Raw genomic sequence first — 13,033 nt, 5'->3', positions numbered from 1 at the left:
CCTTCGATTTTCCTCTCATCCTCACCGCAGATCATCTCAAATGATTCAGTAATGACCAAAAGTGCAACATTGACCTTTATTCCTGGTGGATTACTGTGTTTCACAGTCCAAATGGCAGGAAGTCTATTCTGTTCTTCCAGAAGGAGGTCGACATTATTGAGCCAGCCCAGCCCTGTGGGAACCACACGAGTGCAGACCAGTGTAACACAATACGTGGGTTAAATTTGGTTTCTTGTGCTCTGGGAAACAAGAATTGACATGTCCTGAACCCACATAATTAATGGGAGAATATCTAGGATGCTTTCTAAAAACACACACAAGCACAGAAATTGATTTGTCCACTTGTAAAATAACTGGTGAATGATAGAAGTGATAACTTCTGGTGGCCCCTGGTTTAGAAATTGTTCTCACTTCCGTGACCCAATGTTCTTTTTTTAAATTTAGTTATTTATAAATTCTTTTATTTTTGGCTGCGTTGGGTCTTCGTTGCTGCACGCGGGCTTTCTCTAGTTGCGGCGAGCAGGGGTTGCTCTTCGTTGCAGTGCGCGGGGTTCTCGTTGCGGTGGCTTCTCTTGTTGCAGAGCACGGGCTCTAGGCACGCGGGCTTCAGTAGTTGTGGCTCGCGGGCTCTAGAGCACAGGCTCAGTAGTTGCGGCGCACGGGCCCAGTTGCTCCGTGGCATGTGGGATCTTCCTGGACCAGGGCTTGAACCTGTATCCCCTGCATTGGCAGGCAGACTTTTAACCACTGTGCCACCAGGAAAGCCTGACCCAGTGTTCTTTTATCCCTTCTTGTTTAATGCTTCCCCAGTAAATCTTAGACAACACGTTGTAACACTGTATCATTTAAAAATTACAAGTTGAGGGACTTCCCTTGTGGTGCAGTGGTTAAGAATCCGTCTGCCAATGCAGAGGACATGGGTTCAATCCCTGGTCTGGGAAGATCCCACATGCCACGGAGCAACTAAGCCTGTGAGCCACAACTGCTGAGCCCACGTGCCGCAACTACTGAAGCCCATGCACCCGTGCTCCACAACAAGAGAAGCCACTGCAATGAGAAGCCTGCACACCACAACAAAGAGTAGCCCCCGCTCGCCGCAACTAGAGAAAAACCTGCACGCAGCAACGAAGACTCAATGCAGCCAAAAATAAATAAATAAAATACAAAAATTTTTTTAAAAATTACAAGTTGATATGATTGGTCATAAGGGGGTTTTTCTTTATATACTTTTAATTATATATACTCCTGGTCAATCCAAGTAACCCTGAGTAAATTATCCTCATAGAGCACACTTTGTTTCCCTGAACGTAGCTTAATTGTTATCTTGGAGAAATGATGATTATTTTTCTCTTGCTTTGATTTCTCTGTGGATTGTATTGTGTTGTGATGATCACTTTATTTTGTTTTTTTAAAAGTTAATTTGTGGGGACTTCCCTGGTGATCCAGGGGTTAAGACTCCATGCTTCCAATGCGGGGGTGCAGGTTGGATCCCTGGTCAGGGAACTAAGGTCCAGCATGCCATACGGGGTGGCCAAAGGAAAAAAAAAAAAAAGAATTAATTTGTATTTAAAATATTTCTCCTTGCCTCCACCTGCATAGCTGGCTGAGTTAATATTCTGTGACTTTTGAATGCATTCATGAAGTCTGTTGTCTAGTATCCTTGTACTTACCATCTTGTAAATACTTAAAACTTTTCCAAAAAGGTATGCTTTGAAGATTTTCTCCAGCCTCCCAGATTTCATTTCAGTTATGATCCTAAGGTGTTTTTTAAAGAAGATGTTGGGGGTAGGAGTTTATTAATTAATTAATTTATTTTTGCTGTGTTGGGTCTTCGTTTCTGTGCGTGGGCTTTCTCTAGTTGTGGCAAGCGGGGGCCACTCTTCATCGCGGTGCGCGGGCCTCTCACCATCGCGGCCTCTCTTGTTGCGGAGCACAGGCTCCAGACGTGCAGGCTCAGTAGTTGTGGTTCATGGGCCTAGCTGCTCTGCGGCATGTGGGATCCTCCCAGACCAGGGTTCAAACCCGTGTCCCCTGCATTAGCAGGCAGATTCTCAACCGCTGCACCACCAGGGAAGCCCCCTAAGGTGTTTTTGAGAAAATATTTTTTTTTCCCACTGTTGACTTCGCTGCGCACAAGTTCTGTTTCTGCCTCAGTGGCTCCCAGCCTTTGATGCCCCTCTGGCACTTGCTGGGTTCAGCAGAGCACTGTTCCTGAGGCAGAGGCCGATTCCCAGTTTGCAGTAGATCCCCCTCCCTTCAAATTCATCTTCTGGCCACTCTGGGGGGTAAATTGCATACTGGAGCTTCGCAGGTTTCTTGGCACATGGTGTTGATTGAAAAGAGAATCCCAGGTTTCCACTTGGAATGCCAGGAACCTTGCCTTCCTTCCCAAAGGACCACCTCTCCAGCAGCTCAGCCTGTGAGGAAGAAGGCCCAGGGATGGGGCTTCCCAACTGAGACTGAGTTTGGGACTCACATGGCCTTAGCGATGCATGCACACACATCTAACTTGGGGCCATTCTGCTGCCATGCCACATGGCTTTGATGGCATAGGCCTCTTGATGGAGTAGCTGCTTTCCCTACGAAGTTGCTCTGGAAGAAGAGTGGCAGCCGTCCTTCATGTGTGTGGGTCATTCAGCTGTAGCATGTTTTTAAAATTAGGGAACCACGGTCCCATGGTCACCTAAGGCAGGAAATTCCTTTCCCACTATCTAGATTGGCTAAAGATTCCAACCTGTTAGGGAAACATTCACACCAAACTGCTTATTCAGTGATTTCCAAACAAGATGTGGGGAAGGGGACGATGAGAAGTGCTAAAGCTAATGATAAATTGTGCTTTATAGTTGTGTGCACTGGGTGTTTGCTTTGTCATGATTGAAGTCAGGGACATAGTGACACAGACCCTTGGAAGTCAGTACCAACCAAAGACGGGTTACACAGGCCTAAAAGGTTGCCATGATGAAAAGGAAAGGGTTTAAGTGTTATTGCAAGGAAAATAACATTCCAAGTTCTGAATAAAGACCATTCTCATAAACCTGGTTTTCCGAGGCGACTTGGTTTTTGCATATTCCCGTGCAGTCTTTGTCTTTACATAGGCATATTTTATTTTCGTAATTGTAATTTTAGCCTTCATGCCATGATGATGTAGCTGGCTCTTCCTCCCACTGATCTTCCTGCTACTGTATGATATTATCTAATTTCTCATGAGCTCCCTAATGACTAAGACCTGTGAAGAAGGTGAAAGGTGTAGGCTTGCTCTCTTTCCATTCCCAGAACAATAGGTGGTGACTTCACGGTAGCGTTCCGTGATTCACCCCGTGGAGTTTGTCTTGAAACCCTTCTTGTGGTGCAAAAGAGTGCATTTTCCTTTGACACCACCGAACGCTGTCTTTTTCCATCATGGGACAAGTCATTACGATTTCCTGTGAACGGCACTTTCTGAACTCCATAACAAGGGTTTCTGAATAATGGAAATGTGCTGTTAGGCACTGAAACAGCTGCGATGCTTTTGTCAAGGATGCATCTTTACCAGAATGACAAAGTGAAGCCCAAATGCACTGCTTGGCAACAGTTGGGTCAAAACATTTAAGTCATTAATTAGAAGGAACTGAAGGGGGAAGAATTTACACAAATACACAGCGTTGCAGACTCAACTTCATCGTGGAAAATGCAACTGAATTCTTAAAAAAAAAAAAGAGGGCAGTCCTCAAGTGGAGCCTGCCAAGCTTGTCATTTGCAAATAAATCAGAAGACCGTCATTGCAGGAAGGAGGACCAGTGAATAGAGTTGCTTTGTCATTCTTTGATGGGCCCCACACTCAAGCCTGCTATTAAAAATGAATGCATTCAAGAGGCTCTGCATTAAGAACATAAACAATTAAGGGCACTTGAGTTGCTCTGCTGAGAGCTGCTGCGAAGATCCCAGAGCTTTCTCTGGAGATGCGAGCCCTTGCAATCTGCCTCTCGAGGAGCCCGGAGTACGGGAGCAATTAGTGTTGCTATCTCGCCTCCGCAGCCTTCAGCAGGTTATTCTTTCCCTTTATTTTAACCCCTTCTTGTTTGGAGAGAAGCTGTGAGTGTGAAAGGTGAGTAGTGAAAGGAGAGAGTCTGTGCCCCTTTGGAAAGGGCTGGGGTTTAGAATGCTTGCTTGCAGGAGCTGCCAAGTGAGGGAGGAGACAGAACATAAAAGTTAGGATCTGCCCATAATTGGCGACTTGTGTTCTGATTAATTGAGCCACTGATGGGGTTCTGTCATCTGGTACTCTTTGTTTTGCTTTAATCATCAGGTTGAAGAAGGGGCAAGATTACATTGCCACAGGTGGACTCATTTGAATGAATATTGTTTGAGGTTTCCCACAGTAGTCAGATGGGTTCTTCCAGCCCCAGTTCGTGTTCTTGCCTTGGTTTTGTTTTGTAAAAATGTGTGGAGGTACATGTAAAAGTATGAGATTAGAACACTCCCTAACACCATACACAAAAATAAGCTCAAAATGGATTAAAGACCTAAATGTAAGGCCAGAAACTATCAAACTCTTAGAGGAAAACATAGGCAGAACACTCTAGGACATAAATCACAGCAAGATCCTTTTTGACCCACCTCCTAGAGAAATGGAAATAAAAACAAAAATAAACAAATGGGACCTAATGAAACTTCAAAGCTTTTGCACAGCAAAGGAAACCGTAAACAAGACCAAAAGACAACCCTCAGAATGGGAGAAAATATTTGCAAATGAAGCAACTGACAAAGGATTAATTTCCAAAATTTACAAGCAGCTCATGCAGCTCGATAACAAAAAAACAACCCAATCCAAAAATGGGCAGAAGACCTAAATAGACATTTCTCCAAAGAAGATATACAGATTGTCAACAAACACATGAAAGAATGCTCAACATCCTTAATCATTAGAGAAATGCAAATCAAAACTACAATGAGATATCATCTCACACCAGTCAGAATGGCCATCATCAAAAAATCTAGCAACAGTAAATGCTGGAGAGGGTGTGGAGAAAAGGGAACCCTCTTGCACTGCTGGTGGGAATGTGAATTGGTACAGCCACTATGGAGAACAGTATGGAGGTTCCTTAAAAAACTATAAATAGAACTACCATATGACCCAGCAATCCCACTACTGGGCATATCCCCTGAGAAAACTATAATTCCAAAAGAGTCATGTACCAAAATGTTCATTGCAGCTCTATTTAAAATAGCCAGGAGATGGAAGCAACCTAAGTGTCCATCATCGGATGAATGGATAAAGAAGATGTGGCACATATATACAATAGAATATTACTCAGCCATAAAAAGAAACGAAATTGAGTTATTTGTAGTGAGGTGGATGGACCTAGAGTCTGTCATACAGAGTGAAGTAAGTCAGAAAGAGAAAGACAAATACCATATGCTAACACATATATATGGAATCTAAGAAAAAAATGTCATGAAGAACCTAGGGGTAAGATGGGAATAAAGATACAGACCTACTGGAGAATGGACTTGAGGATATGGGGAGGGGGAAGGGTAAGCTGGGACAAAGTGAGAGAGTGGCATGGACGTATATACACTACCAAACGTAAAATAGATAGCTAGTGGGAAGCAGCTGCATAGCACAGGGAGATCAGCTCCGTGCTTTGTGACCACCTAGAGGGGTGGGATAGGGAGGGTGGGAGGGAGGGAGATGCAAGAGGGAAGATATATGGGAACATATGTATATGTATAACTGATTCATCACTTTGTTATAAAGCAGAAACTAACACCATTGTAAAGCAATTATACTCCAATAAAGATGTTTAAAAAAAAAAAAAAAAAGGGCTTCCCTGGTGGCGCAGTGGTTGAGAGTCCGCCTGCCGATGCAGGGGACACGGGTTTGTGCCCCGGTCCGGAAGATCCCACATGCGTGGAGCGGCTAGGCCCATGAGCCATGGCTGCTGAGCCTGCGCGTCCGGAGCCTGTGCTCCGCAACGGGAGAGGCCACAGCAGTGAGAGGCCCGCGTACTGCCAAAAAAAACACAAAAAAACCAAAAAGCAGTGTGGAGAAAGGCGGTCATCTCTCACTGTGGCAAGGCTTTGGAGAAAGGCAGGCCTGACCTCCCCTCCTGTTTCTGACCTAGGTGAGTTATTTTAACCTTCCGGTCCAGTCTCCAAGGGCACCTACGCTGACTGACGCTTAGACCCTGGATGTAACTGGAGCTGGTGTGTACTAAGCAGTAGATGCTGCCGCTGTCATGGTTATTCATTGGCACTGTTCTCAAAGTGTGGTCCCTAGTCCAACAAGCTGCAGAGCACCTGGGGCCTTGTTAGAACTACAGATGCTGGGGCCCCAGACCTCCTGGCTGAGAAACTCTAGGCGTGGGCCCAGCTGTCTGTGTTTTACCAAGCCTCTCAGGTGATCCTGATGCATTCTTATGTTTGAAAACCGGCGATAACCTCATAACCATTATATCGTCAGCTTAGAGACCCCAAGTCCTTTTCATTTGGATTTTCCCCAAATTGTGGTTAGTCATTTATCGACGTCATTATATTTTAAACAGAGGTACTCTGATGCATTAGAACTTCAGATAAAATTCGCTTTTCATGAGTGTGCTGGTGAAGCATGGTGCTAGGACGGGAGATGGTCTGGTGACCCGCCAGTGTTCTGAAGGAGGTCTCTAGGCCAAGAAGCCTTTCCCCCTCCTGTAAAGGGGTGGGGGGAGTATTGGAAGTTTATTTGCAGAGTTTTGCGTATATCATTTTGGGTATGCAGTTTTAGTCAAACACCTTGAATTTTCTTCAGGCGCATCAGATGTCATCTTCAGGAAATAGAGATGTACTTGAGGATGTGTTTTTGTGGCTTTTGCTTTATTGGTGGGCCAGGTTGTCTAATGTTAGGGCTGAGGCACTAATTCTCTTTGCCTGCGAAGGGGAGGACAGAAGTGCAGTTTGGCTGCTACTTGTTTATTTAAGGTTTGCAATTTATAACTGTGGCTCCTTGTGAAATGCCTACTTTGCCTTGCACTGTACTTCTGCCAAAGACAGCAGGAGCACAGTGACCCTGTCAGTGACAGACTGGGGCCACTTGTTGTAGTACCGTTGTTGGCTGAGCGATGACATGGCCTTGGCCTTGTACTGCTGTGGTCCTGTTAGGGCTGTATTGCTTTGCAAACAAGGCTGAGTACATCAGCTTTGTTTCTGGTCTAGAGTATGTTCCAATTTCCCACTTCTGCTTCCTGGAGAAAGGACTAGGCAGCAATGTGGCTTTTAATCTTTATGATCCTGGGCAAATCATTTCCTTTAGGCATTGGCTTCTCCATATGTGACATGAAGATTGTGAGAGGACCGGGCACCCAAAGGGTTTCAGGGTTTGCCAGCATCCTTGTGACTCAGTGCCAGGGTCAATCACAGGAGTGGTGGGCCTGATCACCCTTTGCTCCCTTCCCTGTTTAATAATACATCCAAACGATAAATCAAGGGTGGCATCTACAAGGTCACTGGAGGGGGGGAAATGGCACTGATAACCCTGCTACAGCAGGATAATCACTGGTTTTATTTGGGGTATCAAATTACAGCGCTTGGCCACATGCATATGTTGTAAAACAAAAAACAGTCACACTAACACCACAGCTTTGTTCCTCCACTCCTGCTTCATCTAGTAAATGTGTTGGCCATTTAAGCATCATTATCATAAACATGACTTTAAAATGGTTACTTGCCTTGGCTTTGAGTTGATGTCGTGTATTTAACCCTTTCTCCTAGTACTAGACAACTGATTTATCAGGAGGGCAAATGTTAAGTTTTTAAAAAGCTGCAGATGGTCGTGATGTGTTGAACTACTGTTATATTTTTACCTGACTTTTCCTTTTGCTTTGAAACTCGTGCTGCAGTGAGCAGCTTCATGCATGGAATGCTTTTCATTTGAACTATTTCCTTACGATAAATTTTTAGCTGTGGGAAGCCTTACCAAAAGGTTTGAATAATTTCATGCACTTGAAACACATTGCCCAGTTGCTTTCCAAGACAACTGTACCGATTTACTCTGTCATCAGTAATGTGTGATTGCTCCAGTTTCCCAGAAGACTCATCATCGTTGGATTTCATTAATTTATTTTTAATAAACTAACTTAACTGGTGCAGAATGACCCACTTTACTTACAACATTTGCATTTTATTTGGTTGCTGGTGAGGTTGAACATTTTTCTGTATTGAAGGCTGTCATTTCACAGACCCTGAACCTTCTCGTCAGAAGGGATTTAGAGATTATCTATTTCCTTTTGTGTGCTTTGTTTTCATGTTCTTGCCTGTTTATCTGTTGCCAGGCACTTCTTACCAGCTCTCCACTGTGTTTTTCTCTTGGCCTCCTGCTTGGTTTGAGGAAACAGAAAGATCAGTTTGCCAGCCCTCAGCATAAGTGGCATTTTTTATGATCCATCAATTTGCAATTTAATGGTGGTGGAGTTTCCCCTCCGTAAGCTGACTTTGGGCGAGGTGCCATTGTGTTGCTTTGAGACCCATGGGCAATTACTCTTAAGCAGTCCTCGCCCTGCTTTCAGCCTACAACAACCTTCATTATATATTACTCTGTGTGTAGTGGAGAAGTGGGCAGCCGTTGGGGAGCAGGCTGGCTCTTCAGTCTGGAAATTAGATGAGGTGGGAGGAGTATGAAAAGGTGGAAAGCCGAGCTTTTAGGAATCATGAAGTCTAAAAACTTAAGTTCAGGTGCTCAGAAGAACATGCCTTCAGTTTAAGAGCTCTGCAACATGTACCAGGGTTTGGTTCATTGCTGGCCTTTGAGGTATTTGGCCTATTTAACTCAGTTAAAATATACATGTACCTGAATCTTGTACCTACTAAGACGCAATTTCTTACTATAAACAGAGCTTTATTCTGACACTGGTTAGGAACGGTTTTTGTGGTTACATCTTGGTCATTGAGTTTAGGGTGTATAGGGATTCCGTTTTGGTTCAGCGAGGCATTCCTTTGAAAGTCCCACACGTGGAATGTGTACCCTCTGGTCAGTTTTGGTGGGGAGGGTTCAGCGAGGAGCTGTATCACAGTGTTCAGCCAGAGTGTTCTGCTTCCCTGTTATGTTGAGAAGACTTGATGCTGGAAGCTGTTAGGAAACTGTCCAGAAGCTTCACGTAAGATGTGATTTTAAACATAAAGTCTTAGTTTGCCAAATGATGGTAAATGCTTTGGAGGATCTTGAAGGGCCTAGAGTTTGTTTATTGGTGTTATGGGAGAAAGGCAGCTTCTACGTGGATTTGAGGTAGGCCTTGAAGGATTGGGATAAGAGCAAAGCACTTCGTAATAGTGCAGCTGTAGTTTACATATTAGCTTACTTGATTCTGCTGAAACACTGAAGTAGGTTGGTGATAAGAGACCTGGGGCTCAGTGGTTGAAGGGACTTAACTCAGGACACCTAATACTAGTGTGCTGAGATGCAAACCCAAGTTTTTGGATTATGAGGGCCAACCGTGTGTTACCATAAGCAAGTCAGTGAGAGGGGAGTTGGCCTTGACAGGGAGAGTAAAAGCTGGTTCTAGACAGATAATTTGGACTCCTGCTTCCTGCTGCCTCAGTGGGTGGTGGCTGTCCCTGAAGTAAGGCCTGATGCTGGGGCCTTAACCAAGCTGGTTAAGTTTCTGGGCACAAAGTTTCCACACAAATGTGGTTTAGGGCTAGCTCTTGAATGCTGACTTAGTTTTGTTGCCTTACATGGTGTCAGAAGTACAGGCACAGGGTAAGTTTACTTATAAACGTTATGACTGTTAGCAGGTACCAAATACGTCTTCAGCTTTGGGCAGGAAAATGATTTCCAGGTGGGAAATACAGTTAGCCTGCAGTTTTTTTTCCCCCACTGGATTTGTCTAGTCTTTGGAAGAGGTAGAAAGAAGGCAGTCTGAAAAGGTTACAGAACTTTCTTAACACCTGCTTAAGCAGGGTCAACTATACAGTTTAACCTGCTTGTAAACTGTGGTCAGGAATAGAAGCACGGGTGGAAAACACTACTACTTGTTAATTTGCGCTAAATTAAAGTTCTTATCAGAATACCGTTGTGTTGAAGCAAGAGATAATACTAAAGAATCACTGTCAGTTTTTATGCTGCCATCCAGACTATTTTAAGGGCTGGGGTGGTGGTGATGTCTTAGACCTCCCAAAGCACCGTCAGGGAAATAAGTTGCATCCTCACGCTGCTAGGAGTAGGTACTCTATAGCTGGCTCGGAGAATTTTAAGGTAAATCAGAGGTGAGATTTGTATCCAGGCCTCCTTGATCAAAGTTAAACTCACTTGTCAGAGGATAGTTTTAAGATTAGGGTTTATAGACCTGGCAGAGGGAGGAGACAGCTGGGATAATATCCTTCTCTGTTGTTCTTATTTCCGTTTCTTCTCCAGACCATTTATTTAGAATTCCCAGGACAAATGGTATGGCTTTTGATGTTTCTTCATCAGTTTGAGCTTTGAACTTTAACCCTGGTCCTCCTGTTTCAGTCTTAGCTACTCTAACTCAGTTTATATGGTCTGTGCTTTAATCTGTACTTCTTTTATTTTGTTCTTAATATTAAATGTTTAATGTTAAAGGTTTACAAGTTGATTTCATTCAGACCAGGTCTTAACTGTTCCCTGACAGTCAAGTTCACTTCTACCTTGAAGCCACTCTATGTAATAACATATATAATTATTAATTAAAGAGGAGATCATCTTTCCTTCTTAAAGTAAATTCCGTGTAGGTCAAGTGACTAACTGCAGAAAGTACAGCCACAGCAGCACTAGAAGAAAATTAAGAATGGCTTCTGTAATTTGGGGGTGTTCTAATCCTGACCCAAAGGCCAGGAACATAGGAAGACTATTTTTTAGTTTGACCACGTAAAAACAAAGTTATGCACAGCAAAAAATCCATCATAAGCAAGGTTGAAATACAGGTAACAAGGTGGAAAAACTGTAAAAGTCAGTATTTGTCATATGGAAAGAACTACTACCAAAAGACAAGGATGAATAAATACCAAAAGAAAAAAAAAGAAAGGAAAAATAAAGTGGACCAGTCAATATAAGAAAAGATGTTTAACTGCAGGAAGAATCCAAGTAATGCAAACAAAAATGAGGTCATTTTAAAATCTATTAGATGGATAAAGATTTTTAAAAGGTTAACAAAACCCAGTATTGACACTGGGTGGGGGAGCAGGCACCCTCATAGACTGGTGATGATGTAAATTGGTAAGCTTCTCTGCTGGGCAGTTTATCAGCATGCATTACAGTTTAAAATATGCATACACTTTGACCTAGCAATTTCACTTCTAGAGATTCCTTTTAGAGATCCAGGGAGAGAGTTATTCGACATACAGTGTGTAATTGTGGAAAATTACGTGAAACATAAATATCCCCTGATATTGGGAGTGTTGAGACACCCGTCTGCTTGTATAGTGGGATATATTTTTTGTGTGTGTGTGTGTGTGGTACGCGGGCCTCTCACTGCTGTGGCCTCTCCCGTTGCGGAGCACAGGCTCCGGACGCGCAGGCTCGGCGGCCATGGCTCACGGGCCCAGCCACTCCGCGGCATGTGGGATCTTCCCGGACCGGGGCACGAACCCGTGTCCCCTGCATCGGCAGGCGGACTCTCAACCACTGCGCCACCAGGGAAGCCCAAGTGGGATATATTGATGATGTCCTTATTCATATCTGTTTTTATTGAGTGGAAATAACAAATTACAGAAAAGCAGTATACGTATTGGGACCCCTTGGTATCAAAGTGTCTCTCTCCACTCTGGGCTTGTGCACACACAGATAATGAGAGCCTGGGGTGCTGCTTCCCAGGATCACCAGAATGTTACTGTGGTAATCTCTGGATGGTGGACTTAGGGTTATTTTAACTTTCTTGTATATTTCTATATAGTATACATCTGTGTGTATGTGCTCAAAGTGAGCGGATGTCATTTTTAAAATTGGAAAACATGAAGGGAATTTTAGAGATGGGAAAAGTACAGAATGCTGTTGGAATGTGTGGCAGGTAGGAAGTGGGGAGCAAGGACCTCAGAGTCCACAGAGAGCATCCCTACTCCTTTACATCTACCCAGATATATAGTGTAGAACCCTGTTGCAAAGGCAAGGGTAGCCCATCCATGCTTTCATGACCTTGAGTTAGCTTGAGTGGGTGGCTGTGATCAAATGAACTGGGTAGGGCTGACCTAGTTCTGTGTTTGCACCTAGTACAGCTGCACCCTTTTTGCATGTACGTATCTGTTTGCCCTGCTTGTTCAAGCAAGGTCATGAGTTTGTTCTCTATACCAGTCATTTCCCCTTCCAGTACATTTCTTCCAAGGCACTGTCTGTAACCCTATCTCACTGGTGGTCAGGGAGAATTGAGTTGGGTTGGCCTAAATCCAATCCCATAAAACCAAAGGCTTGTTGCTCAGTTAACTGGAATCATCTCAGAGGACAAAAGGCAGCTCTTTTTTATGTACTTGATTATACAGTTCCTGAGGTTTCTACTTTGTCTCACTTATTCCATTCTCTCTTTCTCAAGGGCATGGATTTTGCGCTTCATAATTTTCTTCTCGTAATGCTTTTCATTGCCTAATTCAGTAATAGAGGCAGCATTAGTAAGCATTGACAGAAAATGATGAAATAAATAAGGCCTATGTGGGACTCTTCGGATGACTTTTTTTTAAAGCAGAACTGGTTCTTCAGAGTTAGAGGAAAGCAGGGCTCCTTTGCATTACTGGAGGGTGTTGGAGGTGGGGTGGGCATGTGGATCCTACCCTAGCCTGGGAGCAGAGCACACTTCATTCCCTTCTTTGCCAGTTTGTCCCTCTTGTAGAGGGACTGCTGTGCATTTGCAGCTGAGCAGGGACTTTTCTTACTTTCTCTAGAGCAGCCCGTGCCGCAGACACTCAGGACACATTTTCCTAAACTCAGTGGAACCGTGGGCCCTGTCAGTGAGGTCCTGGCATTTGATGCGGAATTGTGGTGAAACTTCACAGATAGCCAGAATACCTTGACTTGACTGTCACTCTGGACTTGAGTTCTGTTTCAGCAGTGTTTTCTAGGCTTGTTTGAAATTTTGAGGCT

The 13,033-nt window shown here is 43.9% G+C and overlaps 1 protein-coding gene across 16 annotated transcripts in view; it reads left to right on the top strand.

Annotated features, from left to right (window-relative positions):
- LOC136124322 (transducin-like enhancer protein 1) overlaps positions 1–13,033 on the top strand; it is an 88,294-nt gene that overhangs the window by 15,217 nt on the left and 60,044 nt on the right. The gene's annotated exons all lie outside the window — the stretch shown is intronic.

The sequence above is a fragment of the Phocoena phocoena genome, chromosome 6, assembly GCF_963924675.1.
Source record: "Phocoena phocoena chromosome 6, mPhoPho1.1, whole genome shotgun sequence".
Taxonomy (NCBI): Eukaryota; Metazoa; Chordata; class Mammalia; order Artiodactyla; family Phocoenidae; genus Phocoena; species Phocoena phocoena.
Note: the sequence above shows the minus strand (reverse complement) of the source record. Positions and strands in the feature narration are given on the sequence as shown.